Below are 17,626 nucleotides of genomic sequence, written 5' to 3'. Positions count from 1 at the left end.
AACCCTGTACTTCCCCTATCCACACATGCACACATCACACACATATCCACGCAAACACAATCACAGACATACACGTGTCCATGACACTCCCCCGCCCCCAACACGCATTCACATAGATACATGCACACACAGGCACACAAACACCCTCCCCTCAATTCACACACACTCACACCCCTATTCATGCACACAACACTCAACACCCACCCTATTTCCCTTCTCCCCCTCCCTTCTCAGACGATCACCTTACCTGCTTCAGGTGGTCGTCTGGGAGGGAATGGGTCCACAGGCCTGCTCCACCGGCACTCCCCATCACCACAACACCGCCACACCGATTACAAAGTTGTAATATTGCGGGCGGTGTTGTGATGACGTGGCAGTACCAGCAGAGCAACCTCCACTAGACCGCCGACTGCCAGAATGGCTGCTGGTGGCTCTCCACCCAATTTAAGGCAGAGAGCTGCCAGGAGTCATAATATGGTAGTCTCCAGACTGCCATCACTGGCGATCTCCTGACCGGCGTGACTTCGGCGGTCCACTGTTTTGACTGCCGAAGTCATAATGAGGGCCATTGTCTTGAAAAGCCCCCCATGAGCCAAATAAGGGATGTTGGTAAAGCAGCAAAGAAAACAAACATTGACAAAGTCAGTAGATTTGAATTTTGCATAGTACTTGCACTACAGACAGCATACACACACATTAATATAGATAAGACAGGTTTGACTTCTGCATAGTGCAAACACATATGGAGATGGACACAACATGCAAAGGCCAACATAGATGGCACAAGCAGATATACAGTCAGAGCAATATATCTTTGGGTATCCATGTACAGCCACAATAACACACCTACAGCCATGATTGCAAACATAAATAAGACATCCTTGCACACATACATTGATTTGGATAGGGGAATACAGTAAATATGAATTTTGCACATATTGCAAACATTTATTTGTCCAATATATTGGTGTGATGATTTAGTGATTTTTGTAACCTTCTTTCAATGATTTATTGCTACCTGTAGATTGACCATTCCTGGAGAAATGAATGTCATTGTGCAATGTGAAATTATCTGTTTCACTCAGTGTGTTCTGGAAAGTGTGTTTTTCATAAGTCTATTGCGGTCTCTCCATCAGCCCCATCCAAACCCCACTTGCAGAGGTCTCATTGAACTCACTCACTCTGTACAATATGGGCACTAGTATGACTCAATCTGCTGATTTGTGCCCTAGTTCTGCCATGGCATCCATTCTATATTCCACATTCTACATAAAAAAGAAAACCAAAGAAATAATACAGCATTGAAACATACATGCTGCTCATGCTTTAATAGACTTTACCAAGTTTGACATGTAAATAAAATCTTGCTGTACAATAGATCACGTATGGCTAGTTATATAGTAGAAAGCACAAAGGGGCATACTATGAAATGTGAATGTGACTTAGGTTGTGGCTGGGTGCAGCTCAAGTGTGGATGGAAGAGGAGCAAACATGTTCAACTTGTTTGAGATGGGCTCACCAACCGGTCAGTTTATTGCAAACCTTTAGTGAAGCATTCTCGAACACTGCTGGGATAATTTACCACTTTCCTTCCATACATTTGGTGACATAATTGAGGAAAATTAGTGGGGTGCTCACATGGTAAGTTTGACCACTTTTGATGCCCATTGACATGCCTTTTAGAGGGCACAATTTGCAAATCATACCAGAGATGGCCTGCAAATATTGATCTTTTCCTGTGCCATAGGCAGTGGTGCATTTTGTAATTTAAGAAATGCTCCATTAAAAACAAAAGGGAGTTCTTTTGAATGCAGATCCAATGGTGGATGGTAGACTTTCCAGGTGTTGGTGCATAGTCCTTGGAGTGAACTGCACCGATCAATAGAAAACAAGTGATAAGAACCTCCCAAGTGAGTTCAGAGGAGCTAATCTCCAAAACACTTTAAAAATACTGGCACGATTTGGTGCATTTTACATCACAGTTTTCAAATAAACTGGCTTAAAAATACCATTGGGGGAAATTCTAAAACAGCATTTTCATAATACAGTATGGTAGACAAAGTGCGCCCAATGTTACTTGTGGGAGTTCTGGGAGATTTTTCAAATCTCAAGGAAACATTGAAAAACTAACAAACTGTGAATTTCACAAAGCAGTTTCCTGAAGCAATTGACTCAAAACACAAACAGTTCAAATACTCTGGGCATGCAATATGACATTATCTCCCAACATTTTTCAAACAGTCGGTGTGCTGGTATAGAAAAAAACCAGTAGGCATCTTCTCAATAAATTTCCAGATTAGTGATAACTGCTCAATCTGCAGTGCTTGGTCTGACGGCTCCCAGACAACCCACCTGGCATCAAGACGTCCAAAGGAGGGGACATAGCACTCAGTCCAGCGTGGTATTGCAACTGGGAATCATGGCACCTATTGGAGACATTTAAAAACAAAGCGTTGTAAGAACTAAATGCCCCTTTCATAACACACATGTATATCATAGATGCTGGATAGTTGGGAGCAGCATATTCTAAATTATGCACAGGGTATCTTTACTTAGAAACAGACTCCACCTCTTTTGGATAAATAAGAGGGAAGTGAGTGTAATGGAATAAAGAGTGATTAATTGCAAATCATATTCTTTCCAATGCCACCATCCAGTTGTGTCTGATGACATTTGAAAGTGAGGGGGCGTAAAAGTCTGGGTATGACTTTTATGTAGCGAGTGAAGTGATCACGTTCAGTGGACAAGTGTGGGGTCAAGAGTGGGTCCTCCCAAGAAAAAATTGAAAAAGACTGACAAATAGTGCATTAGAAAGGAAATAAATTTAGTGAGAAAGCAAGGTTTATAAAGCAGTGGGAATGTATAGTCTTGAAATATTAAACACATTTAAAACTGCCCGATATCTTACTTCATTAATATGCTCACCCTTTACTTTCATTGTAATTGTAATTGTACACTGCAACAACTTAACGTGTGTGCTTGCCCAGTGTCTTGCACTGCATGCAGCATCACCTTTGGAAGAAAATGCTCTAACCAGGTTTCCGGAAGCACCCACAGCTGCTGGCTGCAATCAGTCATACAAAAATATGTACACACATATCTTTAAGTGGGATGAAAATAGTAAGAGCTCTCTAAAAAGGAACATGCAAAACAAATGTCTGTGATTCCCATAGTGCACCACCTGGTCTGTATTTTGTTTTCTCCCTGAGATGTTATTGTATCCAGAAATGAGGAACTGCCCCTATTTTCTACTCTTGTCTCCTACATTCTATCTTTTATATCTTTATGTTGAAAATCTCTTCCTTTAGTAAGAAGAGACAACTAAGATTTGTTACCTGGAGCTTAACTATTTACCGTTTGGTATATGTGCTATGCAAACATGTTCTTTCCAAAAAACTATATACTTGTCTGTCTTCAGTGGACTAAACTCATGGTTCAGTATACATTTTAGAAGCTATGTTAGTAAAGGGTGCTATGTCAACTTCCTACAATTTTAACAAGAGGTTGTGGATTTCCTGGAAGGACTGTGGTATATACATTAATTTCAGATTCATGATTACTTTTTCAACACAGTTTTGGCATCTGCTCTTGCCCCTGAGTGTGAGATTATGACACTATTTGTCTGATTATGTCTATCAAATCTCAGTTGACCGTGTCATTTTATTTTTACATTTGATATTTTGTTTTATGTTATGTTTTAGTCTCCTCTAACGCACTCACTCAACGTAGCTTTGGTACTGGGGGACAACATGGCCGTAATACTCACCAACACCTTAAGAACAACGAAAAAGGTTTTCAGGGCCCAAACAAAAACAGAGAATCATTTGTAATGGAAAGGAGCTAATGGTGTGAGCCAAAATCATAAAACAATGGCCTCCAGTCATTGTTCAGGTGAACCTGGGCATAACAAGAGGGGTGGCAGATTGGTGGACAGTGGAGCTGGATTTAATGAGCAAAAGAATTCAGTATAATTTTAATTTTGTCAGTGAAAAAGGAAAAAATACTTTTGGATTTTCAGTGATGGAGTAGTGGAATTAATGTTGCAGACTGGATGATAAAATGTTTTCACAATTTAAAAGCATTTCCTGTATGGAATTTGTTGATGATGCAATACTCGTGGTTTAAAACTGCACATGTGACTGTTATGGATTCTCTTTAGTGTTTGGGTGGGCAACCTCATTTTAGCATTAGACCCGCAGCCTGAACCTTTTATCCATAATTTTTTATCCATTTCAAATTTCTTAGGACAGCCAGCCATTAGCTCATTTTTTTAAAGTTTTATTCAGCTCCTTCATTCCGAGAAGGCATAGTTGTTTGTGCTGTACATTTTATCAGCCCTTTGTACACATTTCACTTTGAGCCCTGTTCAAGGCTATCACGTTTGGTGCATGATATTCTAACTCATATTGCCACTCCAGGAGCTCAGGAGTCAGTCCTCAATTCCTCGACATATTATCTTGTCAGGCCTGTTCTTAGAACACTGCAGAATTTGTTATATAAACACCACATCGGCCTAAGGGGGGCAGACGGCATTACAGTCATGACTGTCCTGCGACATACATTATTCCATTGACAGCTTTGCTGATTCCGCTGCTGGCTCTTCAGCTACCCAAGAGGATTGCTATCTAGATAACAGGCAGACCCATGCCAGCCTCTTCAGGTATGGGGTCGGGGTCCTTCCCTGAGACCAGGACAGGCAGAAGGGTTACCACTGATATACTCTCAGATTTTAGGCATAGAGTGTAGGTAGGAATCTTTAGGCTTTTAGGATCATAAAAAGATGTTGGGATCATTTGTCCTCTTCACATTAATTGTAATGATGATTGCTGTTTTATGTTTCATCTGCCTAATTGTTGCAGCCCATGCTTTTTATAATAGGATGCTATGGCTCCAATAAATGCATTGAATACCATTTTGCATCTCTTGTTCTCCCTTTGCATGTGTGAGTCTCTGAGTAACTGAACAAAAGGGGTATGATCTATTCACCACAGCTTCCCTGATTAGTCAGAATGTCATGTTTAGGTTGCCACAAATCACCTTTCCTTTCTAGGGTTGGGTGAGGCACTGCGGGCTAGCCAGGAGTGAGGCCCACAGCTTTCAGATGGTGCAGGACCGACTCAGTTACCCACATTCGATGGTGTTGCTAGCCTAAAACACGCAGTCTTCTTACCAAATTAGGAACTGCACAAAATGACAGTTGGACTTTGAAATTGTATTGTTTTCTGGACAGCCTTATCATGTTATTTGACCTCTGATGAGTAGTCTCTGTGTTACTGTGCTCTAATTTGTTGCACCTACACTCCAGAGAAGTATGTGTGCCATGGTGCAGATGGTCTCGATCCATGTGAGGTACAGTTCAATGAAGGAACAATATAACTGAGTGGAGTAGCTAACCAGTTATTAAAATTATTAACACTGTTGTGAACATCAGATGGCACACATAAGACACTTTTTGGTAGAATAGAAGTAAAATTATGCTGATTATGCTAGGTGAATTTATGTTTTAAAATTTGAGCAGTGGACTCTAGCTTACACACAAAAAAATAGTAGTGGTGTAGTGTAATCAGCTAACTGGAATATTGTTCATTTTTGCAATGAGAAAGTGGAGAAAATATGAGATAGATACAATCATTTCCACTACGTAATATGTTCTGTAACATATGTCTTTAGGCTTAGTGATCACTGCATCTAATAAAAATTTAGAAAACTTTTTCTTGTAAAGAATTGCAAATCCACCACTTATTTTCCAATACGATAATTATGGTAAAATTAATATCCATGAAGAAGAGTTCAGAACAATCAAATTATCTTTAATGTGGTCTCTGTGATAAGAGAGAGACAAGTTTTTGATCTTCAGTAAGATTGGAGCAGCGCAAAAGAATCATGCCGCATCCCTACGATGATTGCGTCGGGCACTACAGACTTTCCTTTCGGCCACATCCAGAACAAAGATGGGCTTGACTTTGACATTTGACATGCCCATGGTGCAGTTGCACATGCAGTTTCCTCAAACTGCTGCAGCACAACTAACCAACCAAAACTAACAAGCTGAAAAATAACCAGAAAACAGTGGTGACATGCTTGATAGTGGTAGCGCAGGTGTCTTTAATAAAATGTATTAATGAGTGTTTATGTATTTTGAATAATGAGTTTATGTAGAAGATGAAATAACGTAGAAAAATAATGCATGCTTTTGAAAATGTGACCTCGAAGAATGGCCGTCAATGTTAACGAAATGTACTAATTAATGAGCAATACTATATATCGAATATGTACTAGATGAATGCAGTAATATGTCATATTAAGGGTTATGAAGTATGTTTTAGCGTATTAATTGTAGGCCTTTACTTAGCGAGTGTCTTGGCCTATTTTGCCAGGCCTTATGCAGAAGCTGTATTTCTTAACGTTTGAGTAAATTGCTGACCAAGTGAATTAAACTGTGAAATGTCCATTGAATGGCTAAATGTGCTTAATGGAAGCTTTTCTAGAGAATTGACTGCTAGGAGATGATGTTCTTGCTAGTGTAACATTTTATGTGTAATGTGTGTGTGATGAAGATACTGCCTAGAGTGGAAGCTGCAACAATATTGTTACCTGACAAGCCGGATGATGAGAACATGGTAAGACGAACCAATCAACTGTATGTGAACAGAAAAATATTAGAATTCATAGATTTGACATAGAAATATTATTGGATAAAGTGTGAACATACGATTAACTGACCAATAGGGAATCAGGGGATAGTTCAGGTGACTTTAATATAACAACGCTCATTCCGAGAGAGGAGAGCATTCTCTCCCCACATGTCTGATGAAAGATTATTAGCTTCTTGTGCCTATCTTTAATGCCAAGTGACTTTACCCATGCTTTCCTGACTGAGACCTGATGCCCTGCTGACCGACTGATGTCCTGAGGACGAAGACAGTTTCTGCTTTGCTGACCCATACCGAGGATAGGTATACATTGAAATGTGATTACTATGCATTTTGTCTTTTCTTTCTCAGTACCAACTGCGCTGTTTTGATACAACCTTAGTAAGATGTTTTCCAAATTTGTGTTAATAAATTGTTTTGCATGAAGCCCAACATGCTGATGCTAATCTGGTGTTAGTTGAGGATTCTGACTTATGAAGAAAAGACTGATGTTTGATGGATTTCTCTGCTTTACCACACGTACTACATTTCGCTAACGCAAGCTATTGATTTGTGCTGTAACATTAGAGTATGCTGTAATGCAACTTTGATTAGATTGCGTTTCTTCCGCCGCTTTGGACAAACAGTGTTGTTTTGGTATGTGTTTCATTTGATTTGAGATTAATCCACATGACCTTAGCATTGTTAATATAGGGAAATAAACATTCTAAACTTTTACTAAAAGTGTGGTTATTCCGTGACTGAAAGGTCATGGTGAGTGACAGTTACTGACTCCACTGATTATCGATTTTATAGATTACTAATGAATGTCGATTATTGTGTATTGATTATTGATTATGTCCTGGAGCTATGGTAAGAACTTCCTAATTGCAAGTCAAAAGGTTCATGACCTATTTGCGTCCCCTTGTAAGTTTATTAAGGTGTGACATGCTAACAATAGGCTGTCCCAACAAGGCATGTACAGGGAAAATTTGTAAAAGTGTTTAAATGAAAGTTGTGAAACATACATTCATTTAAATGAAAGGGTAAATTAGAATAAGATAAAATCAGCGCCCAAGTGCCACGTTCTGTTAAAATAACGGGCTAAACTAAATATCGGAGGTAGTGGACAAGTACTTTCAAATACAGTGGGTAAAACAGGTTGAAAGGTTTAAACTCTCAGTAGCCGGCATCATGTGCTCGCCGGCACTGTATTCTTGGAAGATGCTAATATTTGAAGAAATACACGGTTAATATGTGTGTTTGGCGGGGAACTTTTCAATCGTTTAAGACAGCCCTTTCTCACTAGTGTGTCATCAAATGAAAGCACCTTGATTTAGAATAAGAAAAATCTATCAAGTAAGATTTACAATATTGGCAATGGAAACTGAAATGTTGAAATTCGGAAAATTATTATTGGAATGTACTGCTGTAGCTTGTTTGCATTTTATCACTAATTTATGTGGATTTACTTCGGAGATTAGAAAAGCAACACATTCTATGTGGTGCATGACAGACTGCCGTTAAAGCCACATAATATCTGAATTTCTGTGGCGTTTGATCACGTTACACCTATGTCATAAAATTAAATATAGTTTGTAAATAAGAAAGCACACATAACAGAGTACTTTTCAGGTTGCTGTGTTACTTAATCTGTAATCATTATGCTCCCTACACGGGAGGCCGTGTCTGGAACTTTCATTTTTGTGTTAATGAGAAACCCCATAACTAGTGCATTAAACATCTATAACATGGGAGTGATGATTAATGTCGGTCTAGAAAGGCTCAATCTATCAGACCTTTAGGACTGCCACACAAATTAAATTGTCATACAAGAGACCTCGGTGACACACACACACACTCACACATAGTCAGCAGTTATCCTGAGAATATTGCATGGAGAGTCCATCCTGCGCACACTTAGCATTACATTTCCTAAATGACTGTCAAACCAGTCAAGCCTTCTATTGCAGGAAGAACCGATGTTGTGTGCACAATTTATTTAAAACAATGTGTGTGTATATGCTATATTTAGGTTTTCAAAATGGTATCTACATCCGAAAGTTCGAGTCTCTGAGTTACAGAATCAATGTTTTTGAGGGCACAGATGGCACTCGGTACTGTGAAAGACGTACAGATCTACGGGTTTTCCTGTCATAAATATGTTTTGGGCAGAAAAAATGTGAATTCCCATTGGAGCTTTCATTGAAATGTGGTGAACACTGACAAAGCCAAGACATTGTGAATGCCATTCCTGCAGTCAATCCAGTTCTAATCTGTACCTGTTTCACTTAGTATTGAGTGGTGAAATGGGCGCGAGAAAGTGCCCTTTACATTGCCATTATATTCAAGAGTCGAAAGGAGTGGAGCTTCCTCTAAATGGAAAGCTGAAAATAGCTACATTTGCAAATGCACAATTATGCTAATCCTCAATTAAGAAATGTCAATTTGGCAAGGCCCTGTGTACATGTAGTACCATTTACTAGGGACGCACAAGTAAATTAAAAATGCCAATCAGGGTAGGCCAATTTTAACATACCTGCACAGAATCCTAATGCCTACAAAATGGGTTCAGCTACGGATGGCAAACATCTGGAGGAGACCCTCCAAAAAGGGCCAAGTCAAACAGAGTGCTTCTAAAATTAAGAATGACTTCTAGAAGGATGACGCAGGTAATGGAAAAGAAAAGTGCATGCAGAACTGTTGAATGTTAGGTGTAGACAGAATGCAGTTTGTCTGGGGTCGGACATTGAGTGCAGGGCAATTATGGTTAGCAAAGAAGAATCTAGAATGATATTCGAAGGTGACAAAGGCATTCTTAGCTCTGTGTAGACCAAAAGATTCTGGTAGATTTTTCTTCTCTAAGGGAGTGATTATGATCTTGGCGGATGGGATGCTCCGTCACAAACATGACACATATCCTGCCCACTGTATTGCAAGTTCCATAGGATATAATGGAACTTTTAATACTATAGGCGGGATATTCATCATGTTTGTGACGGAGTATCCCATCCAACTAGATCGTAATCAGGCCCTAACTCCCGAATCTTGTGATTCGTCCTTGCTATTCCAAGCTGCCCCTTGGTCTGGGTCACACAGGGTTGCCACAGGGCCTGGGACGGTTAAGTTTGGAGCAGATTCTAAGCTTTTTGTTCTCCTAATAATCTCTTGTGGCATAATTCAGGTTAATTTTAAGGTGTTTTTGATTAGCTTCCATTTTCTGATGGTATTTGCAGCCTTCTGTTCCATTGAAGGGGCTGCTTGTAGACCCTTCCTAACTTTGCCTGCACAAGAGTTTGTACGGCTGGTGTTGGGAAGGGAAATGCCACCTGTTTTGTCTCGGAAAGCACGCATCTTTGCTGTCTGTTTCCTATTGCAAGTCTGATGGTTTTGGGGCAATTTTGCATGTTGGGCAATTTTGCATGTGCGCTGAAGCTGCATTTCGACATGGAATATGGTTCAGGGTACACCAGGAGCCCCTTCTTTAATTGAGCAGGACTATAATCAGCCTACTGTGATGTAAAGGGCCAACTGTGGTGGCAGAAACATAGTGTAATTGTAGCCTGATCTTTTGACCTGTCACCAGCCAAAGAGAGTTGCCTACTGGCCTCGCTTGTTTTTAAATTGGAATGCAAGTCTTCAAGTTTTTATTTTATTTTATTTATTTCCTTACTGCTATTACTATTAGAGAGATACCATCTTGCTCAAAAGATTTTTCTTAGCTAGCTTTTCTTTCTTGGTGAAATCATACATTTGATTGCCATAGAAATGATACGGTTTCTGCTTTGGATATTAAGACTAGGATCAAAGATTATAATTTATGGCTACCTTTTACTACATACCTGTTTAAAATTTCCTCTAATTAGAAGAAAGAACAATAGATTATTATATTCTGTTTGTTATTCATATCTTTCTTATTCTTTTTCAAATATATTCCATTTTATTCATTTTTTTACCTTCTTTCCCTATAAATTTTTGTTAACATTTTCTTAACAGCATACATTAGTTTGATTAATATATTTGCCTTTTATTTTATTAATACCTGCTTTAATATTGTGTATAATTGCATGAATTATAATTTGTACTATTTATCTTCACCCTACTTTAACAATAAACTTTCTATTAAACTAAAATAAGGATGCAACTAGAGACTTCACTCTATGTGGGAGATGCATGTTTGTTTACCTTATGTATGTGTGGTAAGATGTGCATGGAGTATATATGCTGTGTACGACTGTGGCAGAGCAGAAATCCATTTTTATTCCCTGCAATTGATTGGTACAAATAACAGAGGACCTCATTTACAAGAGTCTGACACATCGGCATCGATGCGTCAGATTACTTGCACTTGCCTAAGACCTACGAACAATGTCATGGACCCACTGTATGTACAATACACAGCTCCATGGCTCAAGTTCTCACAGATGCGTCAGAACTTCTGATGCATCTGTTGGCCCTAAACTGACGCATTGCTTGACTTGCGTCACAAAATAACGCTACTCCAGCAATGTGAGGAGGCTCCCATTGGAAAAAGCCCTGCCTCAATTTTATGCCTGATCTGAGCAAGTGGCAACATTCTGACGCAGTGAAATCATACGTTTCACTGCGTCAGTTCTGTGTGGCTTTTTGTCTGGGAACGCCTACCCTGCATACATTATGCCTGGCGCAGGTGTAACCTAACATAGGGCTCTACAAACTGACACATTAGGCCCAATGTATCAGTTTATAAATCTGGAGCAGTGCAGCACATTGCTAGCGCTACCGCTGCATCAAAAAAATGATGCAGCGATGGAGCAAAAGGCTTGTAAATGAGGCCCAGAGTTTGGCTTGGAGCAGTGCGAAGTGCAGGACTACTCAAAAGCATTCTTAAGGATCTTTGTGGTGGACCAGGCTGTTGGGGTAGAGGGTAGAAAATAGAGGATCCCTATGAAATGACATCCCTCTTTCTTTCTTCATTCTTCCTCTGCATGTGGAGAAATACATTTTGGTTAGTGGAAAGTGAGGGCCAGACTGGGCACATTGGCACCTCCCGGGATTGCTAGGTCTGATGGGCTGATGGACCTACACAACCTAAGATCTTGTGGGCCTGAGGAGGAAGCCCTCCTGTCATATTATTGCCACAGAGGATTAGTGCAATTAAGCGCTGTGTTTTCTCGCTGCTCTGGTTAAAGGTGAGCCTGCCCATGATCGGAGGAGGGCTAGGGCACCCCCTTAACATCAGTGCAGTCAGAACGAGAATTAGTAATCCAGATTACAGCTGACCATGGGTAAGTGCAAGGCAAAGGAAACAACTTTCCTTCCACATGGGCCTACACACATAGATACTATGCTTGAGAGAGCCATTGGGGTAGTTTCCATGGGAATAGCTCTGACCAAGTGAAGACATGAAGACATGGAGAAGCATAGGGGGCCGCAGGAAGGTTGTGAGGAGATGTCAAACTGTGGTACTGTGTGTTGAGGGATGCACTCCCTGTGATGGAGAAGGACTATTTAGTGAGGAATATTGATGGGGAGGATACCCATAGTGCAGAAGAAGCTGTGAAAGGGGTTACAGTGGCAGAGATTAACCCCTGTGCTTGTTTGGCGTCCCAGAGCTCAGACATTGTTAACTCCTTCCTGGAACCTGCTGCTAGACTCAAGAGACCTAACACCAGAATGCCCCGAACACTCCAACCTTTGAAATCAAGAGCTGGTTAGGGAAAGACCGGGATGTGGGGGGGAGTTTGGAACCACAATGAGATCTAAGAGAAATTTGCAGAAATTCTGAAAGAGCATCTTACCCCAATCAGGGAGACCTTGGTTGCCATGGAAGCCCAGTTTAATCTTATTATAGGCGTGGGTGCAGAATGCGCCCAACAGAGGTGCACCAGCTGTGGAGGAGACAAGTATGGTTGCCACCTTCCCACAAAAGGAGAGGAAAGCTCCTTGTGTTCAGACAGGAAGGAGAAATGAGAGGACCATTGAGACAGTACAGAGAGGAGTCTCCCCCATGGGAGGTCAGGCCTCTTAACTGTCAACAACAGGAACACAGAGGAGAGGATGCAGTTCCCAGCACTACGATACTAAGGGGCATATTTACAAGCTCCTAGTGCCTAGCCCCTAGCACTTTTTGTGACGCTCCGATGAAGCTGTGCACTGTGCCTTATTTACAAGGCAGACACTTTTTGTGGCTTAATGCCACCTCGTAAATACGGCCCCTTCACACGCAGCACTTTGCGTGAAAGGGGCATTTTGACGCTGCCCCACATTTATGAGATTTCCTAAACCTGAGGCAGTGCCAAAATCTAACGCCACCTCAGGGGTGGAATTAGCATGGTGCAACGTGGAGAAATGCTTTCATTTCTCCACGTTTTTTGCTCTTTCTATGTGTGCTGCATTATGAAGAGAAAATCGCCATTGAAGTATCCCTTCCTGCACAAAAACAATCGCCCCCGCAATGCAGCCATCCTTGCACCATGGCAGAAGGGTAGCTGCATTGGCACTCGGCAGCTAATTTAGCACCAGTGCAGGGAAAACACAGGGATGTGCCGTATTCTAGTAAATAGGGCGCATCCCTGCATTTTAGAAATAAAGCAGCGCAGCGATGCCAATTTTGGTGCAGCAGCCACGCTGTGTCACTTCTTATAAATATGCCCAAGTCTTCCCCCGAGTCATGTCCATATGTGCTGGTTGTGGAGGGAGTCCCAGCATTAAACCTTACCAATCCAGAGTCTGGGGAACAGGCTAATAACAAGGTCACACATTGGCTCGGGGTAGATAAGGGCTTCACTCCAGCAGAGAGAAATGAGATCCTCACAGCACGTAGGGTTGGTTGCATTGGTCCATTACCGAAGACTACTGCCTGATGACTAGGAGACTGCCTGGTGGTGATTTTTTGCCATCCAACGACAGTGAGAAGGCTATTAAGGCATCATGAGGAGAGGTTGTTTATCCGCGCTAGAATACCTGCTTTGCTTTTGGACTGTTTTAAAAAGCCACCTTTCCAGGCATCGTTTGCACTTCTCCCTAACACCAATCATTAGCTGAGACAATCCATGTCAGTCAGCAACAGGTTTACACCTCTTTCTGGCCTCAATGAAATTAATTGACTGTGCGTATCTGGGCCCTGAGTAAATAACTGCCCTTCAGTTAACTGGGTAAATCAATCAGCCATATCAAATTCTAGCAAAGAGACTGTTATCTCACCTATCCCATTGTTAGACTGTGTTGAGTGTTGTTATAATTCTGCAGTCCCCAAATCTAATCAAAGCAAGGAAATAATCACATCTTTTAGTCTGCAAGTCTCTGATCATCTCCGCCCATCGGTGACACCTAATGGTTATGATACCAGGGGAGAATGTCAATTTGTGACCTGGAATGTGTGCGGGCTACGAAGCAAACTGTATTCCCCAGACTGGTGTCCTATTATTTCAGATTCCAATGTAAGTTGCATTCAGGAGACCTGGGGCCAGATGTAGCAAAATAACATTTTGCGACTTGCAAATAGCGAGTCATTGCGACTCGCTGTTTGCAAGTCGCAAAATGTTATGCAGAACGGTGTCTCAGACACCGTCTGCAAGTCGGTATGGGGTCGCAATGACCCACCTCATGAATATTTATGAGGTGGGTCGCAAATTGCGGCCCCATACCGATTATGGGCACTCGCAAACATGGAGGCCTGCTGTAGTCAGCAGACCACCGTGTTCGTGACTGCTTTAAATAAAGCAGTTTTTCTTTTTTTTAAGTGTAGCCCGTTTTCCTTAAAGGAAAACGAGCTGCACTTAAAAAGAAAACCGAAACCTTTAGTTTCGGTATTTTTTCAGGGCAGGGAGTGGTCCCTTGGACCACTCCCTGCCCTGAAAAAATGTTTTTGGGTCCAGTCACAAACTGGAAGGGGTCCCATGGGGACCCCTTCCAATTTGCGAGTGGGTTACCATCCACTTGAAGTGGATGGTAACTGCAACACCATTTGCGACCGCACATGCGGTCGCAAATGGTATTGCATACCACTAGGAATCGCAAATAGGAAGGGAACACCCCTTCCTATTTGCGATTCTGAAATGCATTTTGCGAGTCGGTCCGACTCGCAGAATGCATTTCTGCATAGGAAAATGTGATGTGCAACTCGCAAACGGCAGTTTTTGCCGTTTGCGAGTTGCAATTCCTTTCCTACATCTGGCCCCTGGTGTGTGGAACCTATACACGTTAAATGGTTTACATAATTTTGAGTGGAGCTTTACCATCTAATGCAGGGCAGGACAAAGGGACGTTGGGGAGTTCTGGTTTCTAACTTGCTATCTGTCACCATCAGGAGAGTTCCAACTGTTCTATCCTATGCACACTCTGGTTATCATTAAAATGTAGGACGGATTTGGTGGTGATTACTTTCTACAATAACATGTTTGATTCATCGTGTTGTTCAGTCGTGTATGCCCCAGACGCAGGTTTGGAGGAGTTCTTGCATGCGATTCATTGTACAACATTTTTTGGTTGGGTGATTTTAATATCCATAAATGTTCCAAAATGGCAAGAAGTGTTTGTGGCATAATTAATGCATAATTAATGCCATTGGGGCTGGAGCTGTGCACTTTTGCCACAATGACCATGGGAACGGTTTGAATTCCCTGATCTTTAAGTACGATTTTATGCTCTTGGAAAGCAGATGTGTGGGTACCAGTTTACCGATCCCTACATTTATTAGCAGAGATCCACATACCACCATTCATCACACTTTGATTTCTGCTATTGATAAGGGTTTGGTTCACTCTGTTAATATATCACAGACAGCCACAACCCTTTAATACTTTTACTCTCAATTCTGGCCCATGATACTATAAGTAATGTGATTGCTACCAATGTCATTCCAGTTAGGCCTATTGGAGTCCAGATTAAATGGGCAGGGATTGACCCAAATAAAGTTCTATGAGAATTGTTAACTTTGAACTTCGATTAATTCAGCTATTGTCTAGAAGAGGAGATAGATTATGTTGGGATATTAAATGCCTTTGGGAAGATCACTGGGGAGCTAAAATCATTCCTTAGAAGCCCCATTAAAGCTGGTAGGATGGATCCCGTCATCGAAACTTCTAAGGAAGGCTCTTCATGGAATTCATAGGGATAGCCCAGCTATTTGAGACCTACATAAGAATTATAAGCAGGTTCCTGCAGAGAGTACTGCAAGAGGAGGCTTGGATTCATATGGCTCTGGTCTGTGAGACAAAGGATTCAGTTTTATTTTGGCACACAGTAAATGTCCCTTTTTTTAAAGCTGACTGTAGCATTGGTATTTATTATTATTTGTATTTGTGTATTGTTTGCATTTGCCTGTGCTTATTGCCTCTTTTCTCTTTTACCTTTTGTTAGTATTTAACTCTGTTATTTCCATTCCATTCCTTTAATAGAACTCCTACGTTAAGGTTCTGTATTCTGTTGTGGGGTAGTTGGAGGCTGGCTTTCATCCGTTTCAGTCGCTTCTTTGCCTGCCGTGGATCCCTGATTAAACCTCGCACTGAAATCACCTAACACGCTTCGTTTGTGAAGGATTTGTCTTTCGTTACTCTACATATTTTGGTACCAGGAGTGGGGTGGAGAAAACCCAACATTCAAGATAATTTGCGGAGCAGTTCCACAACGGAGTTGGTGCCTGTCCAGGGATTCACCGACCGGCATAGACTTCACCCTCTACCTTTGTGATTGGTAACGTGTGCGTTTTGCGGTTTCTTATGCGCATTATTAAGACTTACTTGTGTGCATTTTAAACGCGCCTTCTGTCACGAGCTTCAACGGCCGTGCTCGCGCAGCGCCTGTCTTCAGCATTTTCTGCTGTTGTGCCGTCGCGCTCTGTTTCCCAGGATACTACGGCGTTCACCCTGCTGACGTCGTGGCATTGTGGTGGTCTCCTAGGATACTGACGTGCCTACACCTAGCGAGGATTTTTGAAGGAAAAGCGTCCCGTTTTTACGGACGCGTCAGTACATTTCTAGGAAGTTTGATTTGCCTAATTACGTACACCACGTGTATATTTGATTTCAGGAGGCCGGAAGATTGGAAGTGTCATTTATTTGATACACGATCCCATATTTTAACAATATAATCTGAACTCAAGCAAATTTAAAATAAATAAGAGAAAAAAAAAAAAAACTTTGCCATTGTCACAACAGTACAAGCATCTTACCTGCATTATTCTGCTGTCTCTTCATGGCATCCAATAATTTGGTAGTACAACCTCCACCATTTTTAACCAAGAGTGGCAAACCGGACATTAAGTGGAGAGAATGGATTAGAATTTTCGAGAATTACTTAGTGGCAATTGATGCCAACGACTTTTCTCCCTCAAGGAAATTAGCTCTACTTTTTAATCACCTTGGTGTGGCTGGTCAACGGGTTTTTGACAACCTACCCATGATCTCTCCACCTGATGGAAGTGGTGGTGATAATACAACATGGAACACTTACATTGAGGCGAAAGAAAGGATTGGGAAGCAGTTCTCGGATGAACACAATGTACTTTTGGAGAGATTCAATTTTGCAATGTACAAGCAATCTGTGGATGAGACAGTGGACGAGTATGTGGCTAATTTACGTGTGCTAGCTGCCAGATGTGATTTTGGCAATCAAGTAGACTTACACATTAGAGACCAGTTTGTGTTTCATTGTTCTTCAAAAAAAATTCAGGAACGGTTGTTGGCTTGTCGTAATCCCTCATTAGAGGAGACATTAGACATAGCTAAAGCCATTGAGAGATCCATTGTTACTTCCAAATTAGTTTCTGGACATGTTGAAGGCATAATGGTTAACCAAATGACAGCAGATTCTGATATTAATTATATAAAGGAAAGAACTACAAAATTTAGTAAGAATGTACCAATATGTTTCCGTTGTGGGTCACACAATCATTTAAGCAACAATCAGTCGTGTCCAGCATTGGGGAAAAAATGCTTGAGATGTCAGAAAGTTGGCCACTTTCAGGTTGTCTGTAGGCAACATAACCGTAATTACAAACCTGTTAACTATAA

At 41.2% G+C, this 17,626-nt stretch overlaps 1 long non-coding RNA gene across 1 annotated transcript in view; it reads right to left on the bottom strand.

The window, feature by feature from the left end:
• Positions 1-1,294: 1,294 nt before the first annotated feature.
• Positions 1,295-17,626, bottom strand: part of LOC138282499 (uncharacterized) — a 91,065-nt gene continuing 74,733 nt past the window's right edge. The window contains exon 2 of the long non-coding RNA XR_011200961.1: positions 1,295-2,426. This is a non-coding gene — a long non-coding RNA (uncharacterized lncRNA). The remainder of the gene's footprint in view (positions 2,427-17,626) is intronic.

This window comes from Pleurodeles waltl, chromosome 1_1 (genome assembly GCF_031143425.1).
Source record: "Pleurodeles waltl isolate 20211129_DDA chromosome 1_1, aPleWal1.hap1.20221129, whole genome shotgun sequence".
Classification (NCBI taxonomy): domain Eukaryota; kingdom Metazoa; phylum Chordata; class Amphibia; order Caudata; family Salamandridae; genus Pleurodeles; species Pleurodeles waltl.
This window is presented reverse-complemented; position numbering and strand designations above follow the sequence as displayed.